General features: G+C 44.0%; 1 protein-coding gene across 6 annotated transcripts in view; it reads right to left on the bottom strand.

Moving 5' to 3' along the window:
• Positions 1 to 16,868, bottom strand: part of LOC125455762 (zinc finger protein 3-like) — a 74,503-nt gene that overhangs the window by 35,455 nt on the left and 22,180 nt on the right. For 4 of the 6 annotated variants that reach the window (XR_007248301.1, XR_009446265.1, XR_009446264.1 and 1 more), the window contains one exon: positions 4,995 to 5,124. The gene's annotated coding sequence lies outside the window, so the exon portion shown is untranslated. Of the gene's footprint in view, positions 1 to 4,994; positions 5,125 to 7,920; positions 9,545 to 16,868 lie in introns of those variants that run through there. The other 2 variants (XR_007248302.2, XR_009446267.1) reach the window with 1 other exon arrangement.

Raw genomic sequence — 16,868 nt, 5'->3', positions numbered from 1 at the left:
AGTCTTCCAACACTTCCCTTGTGGCTACTGATACAAATATTTCAGCAAGGGGCTGAGCAATCACTGCTCTTGCTTCCCACAAAGTTCTGGGATACACCAGGTCCCAACGATTTATCTACCTTTATGCGTCCAGAACTGCCACCTCTTTTCAAGATGTCACTATTTCTTTCTCCATATTCTCTGGTTTCCATACCTTTCTCAACAGTAAAAACTGACAAGAAATACTCATATAGTATTTCTCCCACTTTTGTGGTTCCACACATACATTGTCTTCTTGATCTTTAACAGGCCCTATTCTCTGCCTGGTTACTCTTTTTGTCCTTGATGTATTTGTAGAATCTTTCTGGATTCTCCTTAACCCTATTTGCCAAAGCTATCTCATGCGCCATTTTTGCCTTCCTGATTACTCTCGAGTATACTCCTACGACCCTTATAGTCTTCTCAGGAATGATTTGATCCCAGTCGTCTATTCTTGACATATGCCTCCTTCTTTCTTGACCAGACTCAATTTCTCTCATCATCCAACATTCTCTATACCTAACAGCTTTGTCCTTCACACTAACATACTCTATGGAAGCAATGGCAGGTAAGAACATAGAACATAGAACATAGAACAGTACAGCACAGAACAGGCCCTTCAGCCCACAATGTTGTGCCGACCATTGATCCTCATGTATGCACCCTCAAATTTCTGTGACCATATACATGTCCAGCAGTCTCTTAAATGACCCCAATGACCTTGCTTCCACAACTGCTGCTGGCAACGCATTCCATGCTCTCACAACTCTCTGCGTAAAGAACCTGCCTCTGACATCCCCTCTATACTTTCCACCAACCAGCTTAAAACTATGACCCCTCGTGCTAGCCATTTCTGCCCTGGGAAATAGTCTCTGGCTATCAACTCTATCTATGCCTCTCATTATCTTGTATACCTCAATTAGGTCCCCTCTCCTCCTCCTTTTCTCCAATGAAAAGAGACCGAGCTCAGTCAACCTCTCTTCATAAGATAAGCCCTCCAGTCCAGGCAGCATCCTGGTAAACCTCCTCTGAACCCTCTCCAAAGCATCCACATCTTTCCTATAATAGGGCGCCCAGAACTGGACGCAGTATTCCAAGTGCGGTCTAACCAAAGTTTTATAGAGCTGCAACAAGATCTCACGACTCTTAAACTCAATCCCCCTGTTAATGAAAGCCAAAACACCATATGCTTTCTTAACAACCCTGTCCACTTGGGTGGCCATTTTAAGGGATCTATGTATCTGCACACCAAGATCCCTCTGTTCCTCCACGCTGCCAAGAATCCTATCCTTAATCCTGTACTCAGCTTTCAAATTCGACCTTCCAAAATGCATCACCTCGCATTTATCCAGGTTGAACTCCATCTGCCACCTCTCAGCCCATCTCTGCATCCTGTCAATGTCCCGCTGCAGCCTACAACAGCCCTCTACACTGTCAACGACACCTCCGACCTTTGTGTCGTCTGCAAACTTGCTGACCCATCCTTCAATTCCCTCGTCCAAGTCATTAATAAAAATTACAAACAGTAGAGGCCCAAGGACAGAGCCCTGTGGAACTCCACTCACCACTGACTTCCAAGGACCTAGAAATTATCATTGTCACCAAAGACGCAGTGTTGGGCAATCTAATCAGGCTAAAGGTAAACAATTCTCCTGGAGCTAAAAAACATGGTAGGGAAATAGCGAATATGCTTCTGGCAATGTACCAAAATTCTCTGGACTCTGGGGTGGTTCCGGCAGATTGGAACACAGCACATGTGGCACCATTGTTTAAAAAAGGAGGTACACAAAAGGCAGATATCTATAGGCTCATTTGCTTAACTTCTGTAGTGGGGAAAATGTCTGAATCTATCATTAAGGAAGAAACAGCAAGACATCTGGATTGAAATTGTCCCATCTGGCAGAAGCAGCATGGGTTCATGAAAGGCAGTTTAATAATTTATTGAAATTCTTTGAGGACATTATGAAAGCATTGGACAACAGGGAACTGGTGGATGAGGTGTATTTAGATTTCCAGAAGGCATTCCACAAGATACTGCATAAAAAGCTGCTGCGTAAGATAAAGGTGCACAGTGTTATTGGCAACATATTGATATCGAGAGTTGATTGGTTAAAAAGCAGAAAGAAAAAAGTGGGGATAAATGGGTGTTTTTCTGGCTGGCAATCAGTAGCTGGTGGTGTGCCTCAGGGATCAGTGTTGGGACTGCAATTGTGTACCATTTACAGAGATAATTTAGAGTTGGGGACCAAGTGTAGCATGTCAGAGTTTGCAGAAGACTCTAAGATGCAAAGCACACTGAAAGTCTGCAGACAAATATGGATCTGTTAAGTGAGTAGGCAAGGGTCTGGCAGATGGAGTACAACAGTGGTAAATGTAAAGTCATCAATTTTAGTTGGAATAACAGCAAACTGGGCTACTATTCAAATGGTAAAAAATTGCAGCATGCTGCTATGCTGAGGGAGCTGGGTGTCCTTGAACATGAACCACAAAAGGTTATGTTGCAGGTGCACTAGGTAATTAAGGCGGCAAATGGAATATTTTTCTTCCTTGTTAGAGGGCTAGAGTTTGAAAACAGGGAGGTTTTATACAGCTGCAGCTGTATAGGATGCTGGGGAGCCCACAGCCAGAGCACTGTGTTTTGGTCTCCTTACTTGAGAAAAGATGTACTAGCACTGGAGTGGGTGCAGAGAAGGTTCATTAGGTTGATTACATAATTGAGAAAGTTAGTTTATGAGGCAAGATTAAGTACACTGGGATTATACTCATTGGAATTTAAAAGAATGAGGGATGATCTTACAGAAAAAATATAAATTATGAATGGAATACATAAGATAGAAGCAGGGAGGTTGTTTCCACTGGCAGGTGAAACTAGAATTAGGGGACATAGCCTCAAAATAAGGGGGAGCAGATTTAGGACTGAATTGAGAAGGAACTTCTTCACCCAAAAGGTTGTGAATCTGTGGAATTCCCTGCCCAGTGAAGCAGTTGAGGCTACCCTCGTGCATGTTTTTAAGGCAAAGATAGATTTTTGAACAGTGAAGAAATTAAGGGTTATGGTGAGCAAGTAGGAAAGAATCATTGAATCCCTACAGTATGGACAAAGGCCCTTTGGACCAACAAGTCCACACTGACTACCCAGACCTACTCCCCTATAACCCACCTAATCTACACATTCCAGGACACTACAGACAATTTAGCATGGCCAAACGATCTAGCCTGAAGATCTTTGGACTGAGAGAGGAAACCGGAGCACCAGGAGGAAACCCACTTAGACAGGGGGAGAATGTGCAAACTCCATACAGCCAGTTGCCCAAGGGTGGAATTGAACCTGGGTCCCTGGCACTGTAAGGAAGCAGTGCCAACCACTGCATCACCGTGCTGCCCCAAAGTGGAGCTGAATCCATGAAAAGATCAGCCGTGACTTTATTGAGTAATGGAGCAGGCCCGAGGGGCCAGATGGCCAACCCCTGCTCCTATTTCTTATGTTCATATGATCCCATTTTCCAGTCATCCTTTACCTGTGAATAGTCTCCCCCAATCAAATTTTGAAACTTCTTGCTTCATACTGTCAAAATTGGCCTTCCTCCAATTTAGAACTTTAACTTTTAGATCAGGTCTATCCTATTGGTATGACAGGTCGGCACAACATTGAAGGCCAAAGGGCCTGTACTGTGCTGTAATGTTCTACGTTCTATGTTTTTCTGTCACTACTGTAAAACTAATAGAATTGTGATCTTTGGTCCCAGTGTGCTCCCCCATTAATAACTCAGTTACATGTCGTTCCTTATTTTCCAACAGAAGATCAAGTTTTGCTTTAGTAAGTACATCCTACAGACCGAATAAGAAAACTTTTTTGACTAAGCTGAACAAATTCCTTTCCATCCAAGCCCTTAACACTCTGACAGTCCCAGTCTAGTTTAGAAAGTTAAAAAGCATTACAAACTATTATTCTTACAGATAACTGAGATCTCCTAATAAATTTGCTTCTCAATTTCCCACTGACTATTGACGCAGGAGGGTGGGAAGTTCTACAGTACAATTCCAATAAGGTAATGATTCCCTTTCTTATTTCTCAGTTCCACCCAAATAACTTCAGTGGACGCACTCCAAGGAATATCCTCCTGAAGTGCAACTATAATGTTATCCCTTACCAAAAACGCCACTCCCTCTCCACTCTTGCCACCCTTTCTATCCTTCCTATAACATCTGTACTCTGAAATATTAAGCTGCCAGTTCCTCCATTCCTGAGCCTTGTTTCTCTAATATCTGTTAGAAGCTAGCCACGGAAACGTCAGTTTGTGCCCCTGGTGACACAGTCTCTTTTATCACAATTGATCACTTGAAACCTGATACAACCCTCATTACAGTAGAGCCAGTCATGGCACCAGTAACCTCGCTGTCAGTGTTACATTTATTGGAGTCCATCATCCCCTACATTTTCCAATGCAGATGCAGCATACTTGTTTGAGATGGGTATTGTCACAGGAGAGTCCTGCACTACCTGCTTACCTCTCCTACCTTTCCTGGAGGTAACCCATCTACTTGACAGTGTCTGCAGTACCCTACCATTTGAAACTGCCATTTATCACACCCTCTGACTTCTGTAAATTCTACACTGCCTCTAACTGCCACTTCAACTGATCCATTAGATCCAATGGGATTTGGAACTGAACTTCTTGCAGACATAATCATCTAGATCATTGAAAGTCTCCCTAATTGCCCACATCTGACAGGAACAGCACACCACTCTATGTTAGGCCAACTTGTACCTTTACAATCTACAGACCCAAAAAAGGGCTCGCTTCTACTGCTGTAAAAACACTACTCTAAGATAACTTAATTCCTGTGTCTTTTACTTAGAAGAAAACAATCAACATCCGAATCTCGGTAAGACAATAATTTAAAAAACCCTCAACACATACTCATTATTTCCAAGAAAATGAAGATTTGTGTTTAAAAAAGTTAAAACCACTGACCTGATCCGTGACTGTATGTAGTTCTGACAACGAGGTCTCTTCAAGGTCAGCTGTGAATTGTCACTGTTTTTCTTTTGTCTCAACTCCACTTCCAGAGATACTTGTAATTTCTGAGCCAGAACAGCGATACCTAGGCGTTTGAAATTTGCATCACGTATAGATATTTAAGAAGGTGTTTAGCATGCTTGCCTTCATTGCTCAGACCTTTTGAGTATAGTAGTTGGGACATTATGTTGAGGTTTTACAGGACATTGGCAAGGCCTGTGTCCAGTTCCAGTCACCCTGTTGGAGGATGGACAATTATTAAGCCAGAGAGGGCTCATAAGAAATTTACAAGAATGTTGCCTGGAGTGGAGGGGTGGAGTTATAAGGAGAGGCTGGATAGGCTGGGACTTTTTCCACTGAAGCGTAGGAGATTGAGAAGTGACCTTATAGAGGTTTATAAAATTTTGAGAGATATAGATAGGAAGAATGGCAGGTGTCTTTTCCCTAAGGTGGGGAATTACAATACTTGGGTACATATTTTTTAAGATGAAAGCCGAATGATTGAACAAAGACTTTAGGGGATTTTTTTTTTCTTTTTTACAGAGAGTGGTTCATGTGTGGAGTGAACTTCCAGAGAAAGTGGTGGATATGGACAAGTACATGATTAAGAAATGTTTGGAAAGCTATGGGCCAAGCACAGGCAGGTGGGACCAGTTTAGTTTAGGATTATTGGTATGCATGGACTAGTTGGACCGAAGGGCTTGTTTCCGTCCGATATTCGGGAGAAGAGAGAAAGAGAGACAGAGAGCGAGAGAGAGGCAGAGAGAGAGAGAGAGAGAGAGAGAGAGAGAGAGAGAGAGAGAGAGAGAGAGAGAGAGAACCAGGAGGCTGCCGGGAAGGTAAGTTTTTCCCACTTTAAAAGAATTACCTCAAGCGGGAGCGGCCTTCATTTGTTTGGGCCGGACTGGAACCAATGTCCTTGGGGGTGCTTTTGCTAATGCTGTGGGGGAGAGTTTTAAACTAATGTGGCAGGGGGATGGGAACCAAATATTGGACAGAAAGGAGGTAGTAACTAAAGCCTGTAGGGTACTAGATAATGGAGTCAGTGTGACTAATGGGAATAATAGTCGGAGAGCAAATGATGAACACAAAAGGACAGGTGGTCTGAAGTGAGCAGAAATAATGGAAACTGCAGAAGCTGGAGAATCCGAGTTAACAAAGTGTGGAGCTGGATGAACACAGCAGGCCAAGCAGCATCTTAGGAGCACGAAAGCTGACGTTTCGGGCCTAGACGCTTCATCAGAAAAGGGGGATGGGGAGAGGATTCTGAAATAAATAGGGAAAGAGGGGGAGGTGGACCGAAGATGGATAGAGGGGAAGATAGGTGGAGAGGAGAGTATAGGTGGGGAGGTAGGGAGGGGATAGGTCAGTCCACGTAGGTCGGACAGGTCAAGGGGGTGGGATGAGGTTAGTAGGTAGGAAATGGAGGTGCAGCTTGAGGTGGGAGGAGGGGATAGGTGAGAGGAAGAACAGGTTAGAACATCGAACAGAGAATATAGAACAATACAGCGCAGAACAGGTCCTTTGGCCCTTGACATTGCGCCGACCTGTGAACTAATCTAAGCCCCTCCCCCACACTATCCCATCATTATCCAGATGGGAGGCGGGGACGAGCTGGGCTGGTTTTGGGATGCAGTGGGGGGAGGGGGGATTTTGAAGCTGGTGATATCCACATTGATATCATTGGGCTGCAGGGTTACCAAGTGGAAAATCCCCCTCCCATTCCTTAGACGACATGTCCATCCTGGGCCTCCTGCCGTGCAATTACGATGCCACCCGAAGGTTGCAGGAACAGCAACTCATATTCCGCTTGGGAACCCTGCAGCCCAATGGTATCAATGTGGATTTCACCAGCTTCAAAATCCCTCCTCCCCCACTGCATCCCAAAACCAGCCCAGCTCGTCGCTGCCTCGCTAACCGGTTCTTAGTCTCACCGATCCCCTCCTCCCACCTCAAGCCGCACCTCCATTTCCTACCTACTAACCTCATCCCCCCCATTGACCTGTCCGTCCTCTGCGGGCTGACCTATCCCCTCCCTACCTATAGTCTCCTCTCCACCTTCGGTCTGCCTCCCCCTTTCTCCCTATTTATTTCAGAATCCTCTCCCCATCCCCCTTTTCTGATGAAGGGTCTAGGCCTGAAACGTCAGCTTTTGTGCCCTAAGACGCAGGTGCTCTGAGGTGCATCTGTTTTTAACGCGAGAAGTGTAGTAGGTAAGGCAGATGAGCTTAGGGATTGGATTGGTACCTGGGAGTATGATGTTGTTGTTATTACTGAGACTTGGTTGAGGGAAGGGCATGATTGGCACCTAGTTGCCCAGGATATCGATGCTTCAGATGGGGTCGAGAGGGAGGTAAAAGGGGTGGAGGAGTTGCAATACGGTATCAATGTGAACTTCACAAGCTTCAAAATTCCCCCTCCCCCCACTGCATCACAAAACCCGCCCAGCTCGTCCCCGCCTCCCTAACCTGTTCTTCCTCTCACCTATCCCCTCCTCCCACCTCAAGCCGCACCTCCATTTCCCACCGACCGACCAACCTCATCCCCCCTCCTTGACCTGTCCGTCCTCCCTGGACTGACCTATCCCCTCCCCACCTATACGGTCCTCTCCACCTGTCTTCTCTTCTAGCCATCTTCGGTCCGCCTCTCCCTCTCTCCCTATTTATTTCAGAACCCTCTCCCCATCCCCCTCTCTGATGAAGGGTCTAGGCCCGAAACGTCAGCTTTTGTGCTCCTGAGATGCTGCTTGGCCTGCTGTGTTCATCCAGCTCCACACCTTGTTTACTTAATTAACCACTTCCACAAAGGAATTCCAGACTGTTAACTACAGTTTTGCACTTTTGGACACTTACATTAAAAGCACAGACATTTTGGAGCGGACAGTCATGCAAACTGAAGAACATTTTTATTCTTGTAGATTTGTATTTCTTGCGTGTTTACGAGCATGCCTTCATTGCAAACAATTCTCCGATCATCTAAGAGTGCGGTGAATGAACCAGGTTATTAGGTTAACTTTACAACAGTGTTGTTGAAGGCATTTTCCTACTGGAGATATTAAACAGTTACAGATCCAGAATATTAAACTTCAACCTAGTGACAGACATCATTAACATCAGCATAAAGTAACATCCAAGGCCAGGATTCTTATTGCCAAGCCGAGTATGCAGGGAGAATTCCCGGCACTGTGATTCTGCCCTTTAATTCTGGCCAGCCATGCTCTCCACTGTCAATCTGGAGGCAGTGGGATCAATTGGAAAGCGGAAAAATGACCCAGGAACACTGGATGAGTCCGCCAGGTCACAAGGTGGCCTGGGGCAGACAGCCTGCCTTGGATTTCAGCACTGTGACCAAAAATCAAATGAAGCAATAAAATAGAAACCCTCCTCCATCACTCATCCAGTCACTCTGGCCACGATCCATCTATCTCACCCAGTCCCCTCTCCTTACCCCCATTCACGATACCAATTTAAGGCTTACGTCCACTCAGCATAATTTCCACATCACCTACCAGGCCAGCTCACCAGTATCCACAAATACCCATGCACAGAGGAGAAAACAAATTCAGTTCAATTACTGAAGACTCGACGTTGCAGATAGCAAGCTATTTAGGGAAGTGCTCTCATTGATAGAGTCACTTCTTGACAGGGCTTGACATGTTTGACAGTTCAAAGCATTTTGTGCATCTTTTATGCACTATGATCTTCACAGTGAGCAATTCTAAGTGGTACCTGACCCTCCTGATGAACAGCAGCAGGAACGGCACAATTCAATACCTGACATCAATGGTGAGCTCGCTGGTGTCTCCGCAGGTGAGATGAGGTAGTGAATCCCTTCCAACACATGGAACAGATGAATGGTCTCTCCCCGGTGTGGATTCGTTGGTGTGTCAACAGGGTACCTAACTGAGTGAATCCCTTCCCACAGTCGGAGCAGGTGAATGGCCTCTCCCCAGTGTGAACTCTCTGGTATGTAATGAGGCTGTCCGAATGCCTGAACCTCTTTCCACATTGAGTGCAGATGAAGGGTTTCTCATCAGTATGAACTCTCTGGTGTGTCAGTAGATGACCTAATTGAGTGAATCCTTTCCAACACTGGGAACATTTAAAAGGTCGCTGTCCAGTATGAACTCGCTGGTGTGTCAGTAGGTGGGGTAACGGGGTAAATCCCTTCCCACATTTTGAGCAGGTGAACGGCTTCTCCCTGGTGTGACTGCGCCAATTAGTTTCCAGCTTTGATGGGGAAAAGAATCCCTTCCCACAGCCCTCACATTTTCATGGTTTCTACATTTGATGCCTGTATTTATGTTTTGAGAAGTCTAATGATTGGCTGAAAGCTTTTTCCACACAGAATACATGTACAGATTCTCTCCACTGTGAACCGTGGTCTTTCCTTCCATGTTCAAAACCAAATGGTGTTCTCACATGTCAATATGCTGCATGATACCGTCAGATGCTGTGGTGTTTGATTTGGATAACTGTGACTGCAAATCCTCTCATTCTAAATTCCTGTGAAATTGATATCAAACAGAAAAAAAGTGAATGAGAGAGAAAACTTAGAAAAACTCAAAGGCAGGTTGTGAAATTGAGCTGAACAAATCTTGAAAAATGTGTGGGGTCAACACTGAAAAAGTAACAATGAAAGCCGTTGGACCATCATAACATCCAACTAGAGCCCTGCCATTCATCACAGGCAGGGACCTAGTCTGGGAGACTGTCATTGACTCCATCTCTCTCCCTCGTAAATATCGAGGCTGAACCAGACTATTCATAACCATGGTAAACCTTTTCACCACAGACAAGCATTCAGTCACGTAACTCCATCTTCACCAAGACCGGCTATTTACACTTCAGTAACTTCGCCCAAGTCCACCTTATCTCAGCTCATCTGTTGATGAAACTCTTATCATTTCCTTTGATACCTATAAATTTAATAATCTGAACACACTCCTGGCTCACCTCCCACATTTAACCAGTGTAACTTTAGAGGCATGCAAATCTCGGCTCCCTATGTGCTTCAGTCTCATCTCTTGGACTATTTTGGTGGGCAACCTCATCAATAAGGATGAGATTATTTGTGAAGCCTGAACTTAGTTGTTTAAATTGTCCATCGCCATTCACGACTAGATGTGACTGGTCTGAAGAGCTTCAATCTGCTTTGTTGGTTGTGGGACATCTTGGCTGTGTCTCTCAGTTGCTGCTAATGCTCTTTGACATGGAAACAGCCTGGTTTTGTCACTTCAATAGGTTGACAGTTCATTTTGAGGTATTCCCAAATGTTGCTCCTGGAATATTCTCTTGCACTTTGCTTTGATTTATTGTTGTTACATGTACTGAGATGCAGTGAAAAGTATTAAGACGATAAGACAATAAGACATAGCAGCAAAAATAAGGTCATTCAGCCCATCAGGTCTGTTCTGCTATTCAATCATGGCAGGAGTTTAGAAATCTATCATTCTCCAACTTTCTCCCCATAACCCTTGATAATCAAGGACCTATCTATCTCCATCTTAATTATACTCAATGATCTGGCCTCCACAGCCTTCTGTGGCAGTGAATTCCATTGATTCACCACTCTCTGGCTATTGTTAGCTAAACCATATAATCATGTTACCTAAGTAAATAAGGGTAATAGAACAGAATGCAGAATTGTTACAGCTACAGAGAAGTTGCAGAGAAAGATCAACTCGAATATACCAAGAGATTGGTTCATCAGTCTAATAACAGCAGGGAAAAAACTATTTTTAAATCTGTTGGTATATGTTCTAAAATGTTTGTACCAGCACCTCTATGTCAGCACCATTGATGCAGACAAGGTTGTGTCTTCACAGAATCATAGAATCCCTACAGTGTGGAAACAGGCCCTTCGGCCCAACAAGTCCACAGTGAACCTTGGAGCATCCCACCCCGATGCATCTCCCATATGCCACCTAATCTACACCCGCCCTTAACACTACAGACAATTTAGCCTAGTCAATCCACCTCACCCGCACATCTTTGGGCTGTGGGAGAAAATCAGAGCATCCGGAGGAAACCCACGTATCCATGGGAACAATGTGCAAATTCCACATAGTCAGTCATGCAAGGTTGGAATTGAACCTGGGTCCCTGGTGCTGTGAGGCAGCAGTGCTAACCACTGTGCCTCTCTCCACACCACTTCCTGAGTCAATGACCAACTCCTTCATTTTGCTGACATAGAGGAAGAGATTGTTGTCTTTACACAATGCCACTAAGCGGTTTATCTCCTTCCTGTACTCCATCTTGATGTTATTTGAGATCTGTCCCACTACAGTGGTGTCATCAGTGAATTTGTAAATGGAGTTAAAGCTTAATTTGCTACATAGTTGTGAGTGTATAAGGAGTAATAGTAAAGGGCTCAGTACGCAGCCTTGGGGGGCACTGGTGCTGAAGATTCGGGTAGAATAGCTGTTGTCAGCTATCCTCACTGATTGCAGTCTGAGAGTCTGGTACTCACAGATCCAGTTGCAGAGCAGGGAGTCCTAGGTCAGAGCTTGGAGATGGGTTTTGTTGGTATTATGTTGTTGAAGGTGGAGCCAAAGTCAATAAACTGGAGTCTAATATAGGTGTCCATGTTTCCGACATGTTCCAGGACCTGGAGAGTGTCAGGGAGATGGTGTCTGCAAAAGACTTACTGTGACAGTAGAGAATTGTAGTGGATCAAGGCAACCTGGGAGGCTCGAGTGGCGTGTGCACTTACTAACCTCTCTAAACACTCCATAATAACATGTCAGAGCAACTTTACTTGTGTCTGTGGATTATTATTGCAGTGATGATACCAGATGACCCTGCATTGAGTTGGCTATTTCTGAAAATCTCATTGTTGCCTCTATCAGCTTCAGGCATGACAATGATGATACTTCCTACCCTGTCTCCCACTATATAGGAAAAGTAAATTAATGAACCAATCAGAGCTGCTATCACATGTCTGGAGCAGGTGGGACATGAACACAGACCTCCTGATCCAGGGGTAGGGAGACTACCACTTCACCTCAACAGTGTCTCCATATACCATGTTCCTAGTTCAGCAACTCAATTGTAAATTCACATTCCTGTTTTCTAATCTCTTCCATGATTTTGCCTGCTCAATATAAAATTGTTTGTGTGTAAGGAACAGAGAAACAAACCTGAATCTCTTGCAAACACAAGGTCAATGACATTTGAATCCTGATAGATCGAGTGATCCCTAAACAATATGTTTTTGAGGCACCCATCTGCAAAACTGTCACTTTTAAAAGGTCCTGTAAGAACAGTTTGCATAAAAATCCATTACTGTCAGTGCAGATCAGAAATCCAGAAGGGACAAATATCCAGAAATAGTAGGAACTGCAGATGCTGGGGAGTCTGAGATAACAAGGTGTGGAACTCGATGAACACAGCAGGCCAAGCAGCATCAGAGGAGCAGGAAGGCTGACATTTCAGGCCTAGGCCCTTCTTCAACAAATGGTACTCTAGGGACAAATATCCATTTTGATTTCAGTTTATGTAAAAGTTATCTTTCTGAGCACCCAAACCCACAACAGCAAAACATGCCCCTGTAAAGGTGACACAGTATGGATCTGGAGGAACACAGGAGGCGAGTCAGCAGTGGGGCAGGAAAGTTGACATTTCCAGTTAGGATGCTTCTTCAGAAGTGGGGGAAAGGAGCTCAGAAATAAATAGAGGGAGGAGTAGGGCTGGGGAAGGTAGGTGGGTTGGTGAGATGCTGATAGGTGAGTGCAGATAGGGATTGGTCAATCAGATGGGGTGGAAACAGAAGGTTAACAGGTTGTGTCAGGTCAAGGAGGCAAGGATGAGAGTGAAGGACAGTTACAGTATGAGGCCAGGGGTGGGAGGTTTTAAACCTGATGAATTCCATATTTAATCCATCAGGCTGTAGGGTCACAAGGTGGAATATGAAGTAGTGCTCCTCCAGTTTGCAGGTAATGTCATTGTGACATTGGAGGCAGCACAGGATGGACATATTACCCAGTCACCAACATTTTAAATTCCCACTCCCTGCTGTGATCAAACCAGATCCACACTATGTTATCTCTAACTCCAGTATCTGCAGTTGTTGCTACCGCCCCCCCCCCTCCCCACATAAAGATAGCGGGCCGCATACTTTCTGCACAAAATGTCCCCAATAAATGGTCACACTAATACAGGCGTCAGGCCCTCAAGCCCACAGCCCTTCTCCCCCCCTCCAATGTGCTACAAACGCGGGCCCGGAATGTTCACATTTTAGAATGACAATTGAAACTGGGCGTCTATAAAGTCTTTTAATAAATAATAGCTGTTTCTAAACTGCCTCACGTTCTCGCCTACTGTTTACTATCTCCTTTGTAGACTCCTACAGCACAGATACAGTTAGGCCCTTCGGCCCAAACCGATCCACGCGAACTCCATTTTCCCTACCCACATCCTCCTCAACCTTTCCTACCCATACGTTCGTCCAGATGCCTTTTAAATGTTTACTTCCGCACTTACCCAACCTTCAATCTCTCCACACCGGAGGGTAGTCACGTGCGCTGATTACACCGCGCCTCACTCGCGCCCATTGGTTTCCGGAAGGCCCCGCCCCTCACTCATTCCGTTTAGTTGCATGGAAAACCCGAACCTCACTCACACCGAATGTTTACACGACGAACCCACCCCTCATTCACTCCGATTGCTTGAAGTACTGACCCGCCCTCATTCACTCCGAAAGGTTGCAGGACGGACGCGAGCTCCATTCATATTAAGTCAGACGTCACATGACACTAGGCTATGGTCCAAGACTAAAATCGCAAGCTTTCGAACAGTTACTTCTTCGTCACGTGAATTGACCCCCCCCTTTTAAACTGAGCAGCTTTTTGTTGCATGACTGTTTTGTACTCAACTGGTCTTTAACTATACAATTTACAAGTTATAGTCAGTTAAATGATTAAAACTGCCTCATGCAACATCAGCTGACAATGTTAAAACCCCTAACGCAGAAATATGAAGGGCAAGATCTGACCCGCAAAAGATCCTCAGAAGCTTTTGTGTGTGCTCTGCGCAGGAAATGAACTTCCTTTTGTCAAAACAGCTGATCAGAACTTACATTTCAGCGCTATTCCTCAGAGTTGCTCTGGAAGGATTTTAAAGAAAATGCCTTTGAATTATTTCTATTTGTCGCAAAGTGGCAGATGTGACAATTTGTTACATCAAGAGGCACCGCAATAAATCTAAGCCCCTATGATGCCATATTCCAAACTGTGATCTCTACCAGAGATAATGGGAACTGCAGATGCTGGAGAATCCAAGATAATAAAGTGTGAAGCTGGATGAACACAGCAGGCCAAGCAGCATCTCGGGAGTACAAAAGCTGACGTTTCGGGCCTAGACCTCTCTGATGAAGGGTCTAGGCCCAAAACGTCAGCTTTTGTGCTCTCGAGATGCTGCTTGGCCTGCTGTGTTCATCCAGTTTCACACTTTATTATCTGTGATCTCTACCACCTGCAAGGACAATGGCAGCAAACACATCAGCATATGTGAATTTTCCTTGAAATCACGCACTAGCCTGACTTGAAACTACAACATTCCATTAGTGTGGCTGGGTTGAAGTCCCGGAACCCCTTCCCAACAGCATGTTGGTATTCCTACAATCTAACTACTGCAGCGTTTCAAGAAGGCATTTCAATACCTTTTGCACAGCAACTAGGGATGAGCAATAAATGCTGACCTAACCAGTGGCAGATGACATGAATAAAAATCTGCATTCAATCCGATATTTTAAATGCATCTTACAGCGGGGCCCCAAAAATTGGGCAAGATCCCACAGCAGGAAACTAAACTCTCTCAAACACAATACAAACCCTTTTTTTAAAAAGTGAGAAATTAATTGTCACTTGTTTTCAGTGGTAGTGTGAAGCAAGGAGTTGCAGCTTGAAGAGTAAGACAGGACTAAAGCTCTGTGATACTTAGAATCATCTACTCTAAATTTCTATTCTTTATTTATAGTTAAGCATTGTAAGGAGGCCCCAGGTCAATCCCCATCCTGCTCTAGATGTGTGTAATAACATATGTGCGTAGATTGAAAAGAAAATAGCTCGTGAAGAGTTAATTTTTTGCGGTTCAGTGGCAGCACCCTTCGCTCTTATTTAATACGTGACTGCGAACAGTTTCCTTCTGCTTTATTTCAATCTATCATAAATATCATACACACTAATCTGATCTCTCTTTGATATTCTTTGCTGAATTCATACTGATAAATCTCCTCTGCCCCTTCACATTCTTCCTGATTATTGGGGTCAGAAGTGGAGACAATCACATTTTGGCTAAAATCAGAGCTTGCTAAACGTTCAGCTAATCTCCCCGCTCTTACTCTCAAGACCACTGTCCGTGAAGCACGTGATCCAGTTTGCTTACTAACAATTCCATTAATCTGTCCTATCATCCCTTAAATTCTCTGCACATATGTTACTAATGTGTGTCAATGCCATGTGAAGCACTGAGGAAGATTTTATGGTGTATGTACATACTTGTTATTGATCTTGGCTGTGACATGGCACCTCTGCTATGCGACACAGGAAGCCAATGTGAAGAGAAAATGCTTGTGAAACTCGGGAGATCAGACATAAACTTATATTGGACTCAAAATGGTAACATTGTTTCAGTCTGCACGGATATTTCCAGACCTGCCGAGTTTCTCCAGCTTTTTGTCTCTTTAACACACATTTATCGTCAAAAGTATTTTGTTGTCTATTAACCTGAAATTAAAATTAATTCTTACACATTCTATCAACTGAAACAGCAGTACAGTGACCATTCAGGAATTTTATACGAGTGAAGGCATTACATTTTGCAGCCTCAAATCCACCAACCTAGAAAGTTAAATCATTGAATGCACAATGTGTACATCCCCAGTGGAGAGTTTTTTTTTTAAAAGAGTTCTGTGTGTTTGCAGTGATTCCCTTATTTATGCCAAACACTGGGATGCTGTAATTTGATCAAAGAATTCAGACAAAGGTCCTGTTCTTTGGAAAATGTTTGATCCTACAGCAGCTCTGATCCTCCTTCTTGTGAAAAGTGGATGGCCTGTGCAATTGGTTATCAGTATAATTTATTTTCTTTTTTTTATTTGAGTATCTCACTCAAATGTTCGCTCAAAAGCAGCAACAAATAGATGCATGGTGGACTGATTATCCGGCATTTGCTACAGTTGGATATGTTCCCTAGCCATAGAACAGGAGAGTTGTATGCAAGTGCAGTGTTAATTACCATAGGGAGTGTGCCCAGAGTAGGTGATAGCAAGTGGACGGACGATTTTTTTTCACAGCTCAACAAAGGGTAAGATCGAGATGAGCACAGGGAATGATGGATTTGGTGCGTGGATGAGGCTTCATGCTTATCTTGTGTAAACCAAAAATCTCAAATAAGAACCTCCTGATTCCCCCATTTACACCAAACATGACAAAGGCTCTAGGCTTCCTTTTAGTGACAGGCCCTGGGAAATGTTTGCATTGGACACATACTTGGCCTGCATCTTTGCAGAAGGAAATAATTGGGATGACTGGCTGCCAATTTTTCAGAATGGAGACAAATTGTCCATCAAGCTAAACATCTTATTGATGAGGCAAAAAACATATCTGACTTTTCCATACTCCAATTGACAGTAATGACTCTTGTGAAATATAACAAAGAATTCTGGATTCTGGAGGTCTGAAACAAAAACAATAAAATGCTGGAGAAACTCAGTAGATCTGACAGCATTCATAGAGAGAAAAAAAGAGTTAATGCATCAATTATTGTGACTATTTGTCAGAACGCTTTCATAAATTTCTGTTCGTCCAGCCATTGTTCAATTGTTAGT

This window comes from Stegostoma tigrinum, chromosome 10 (genome assembly GCF_030684315.1).
Source record: "Stegostoma tigrinum isolate sSteTig4 chromosome 10, sSteTig4.hap1, whole genome shotgun sequence".
Classification (NCBI taxonomy): domain Eukaryota; kingdom Metazoa; phylum Chordata; class Chondrichthyes; order Orectolobiformes; family Stegostomatidae; genus Stegostoma; species Stegostoma tigrinum.
This window is presented reverse-complemented; position numbering and strand designations above follow the sequence as displayed.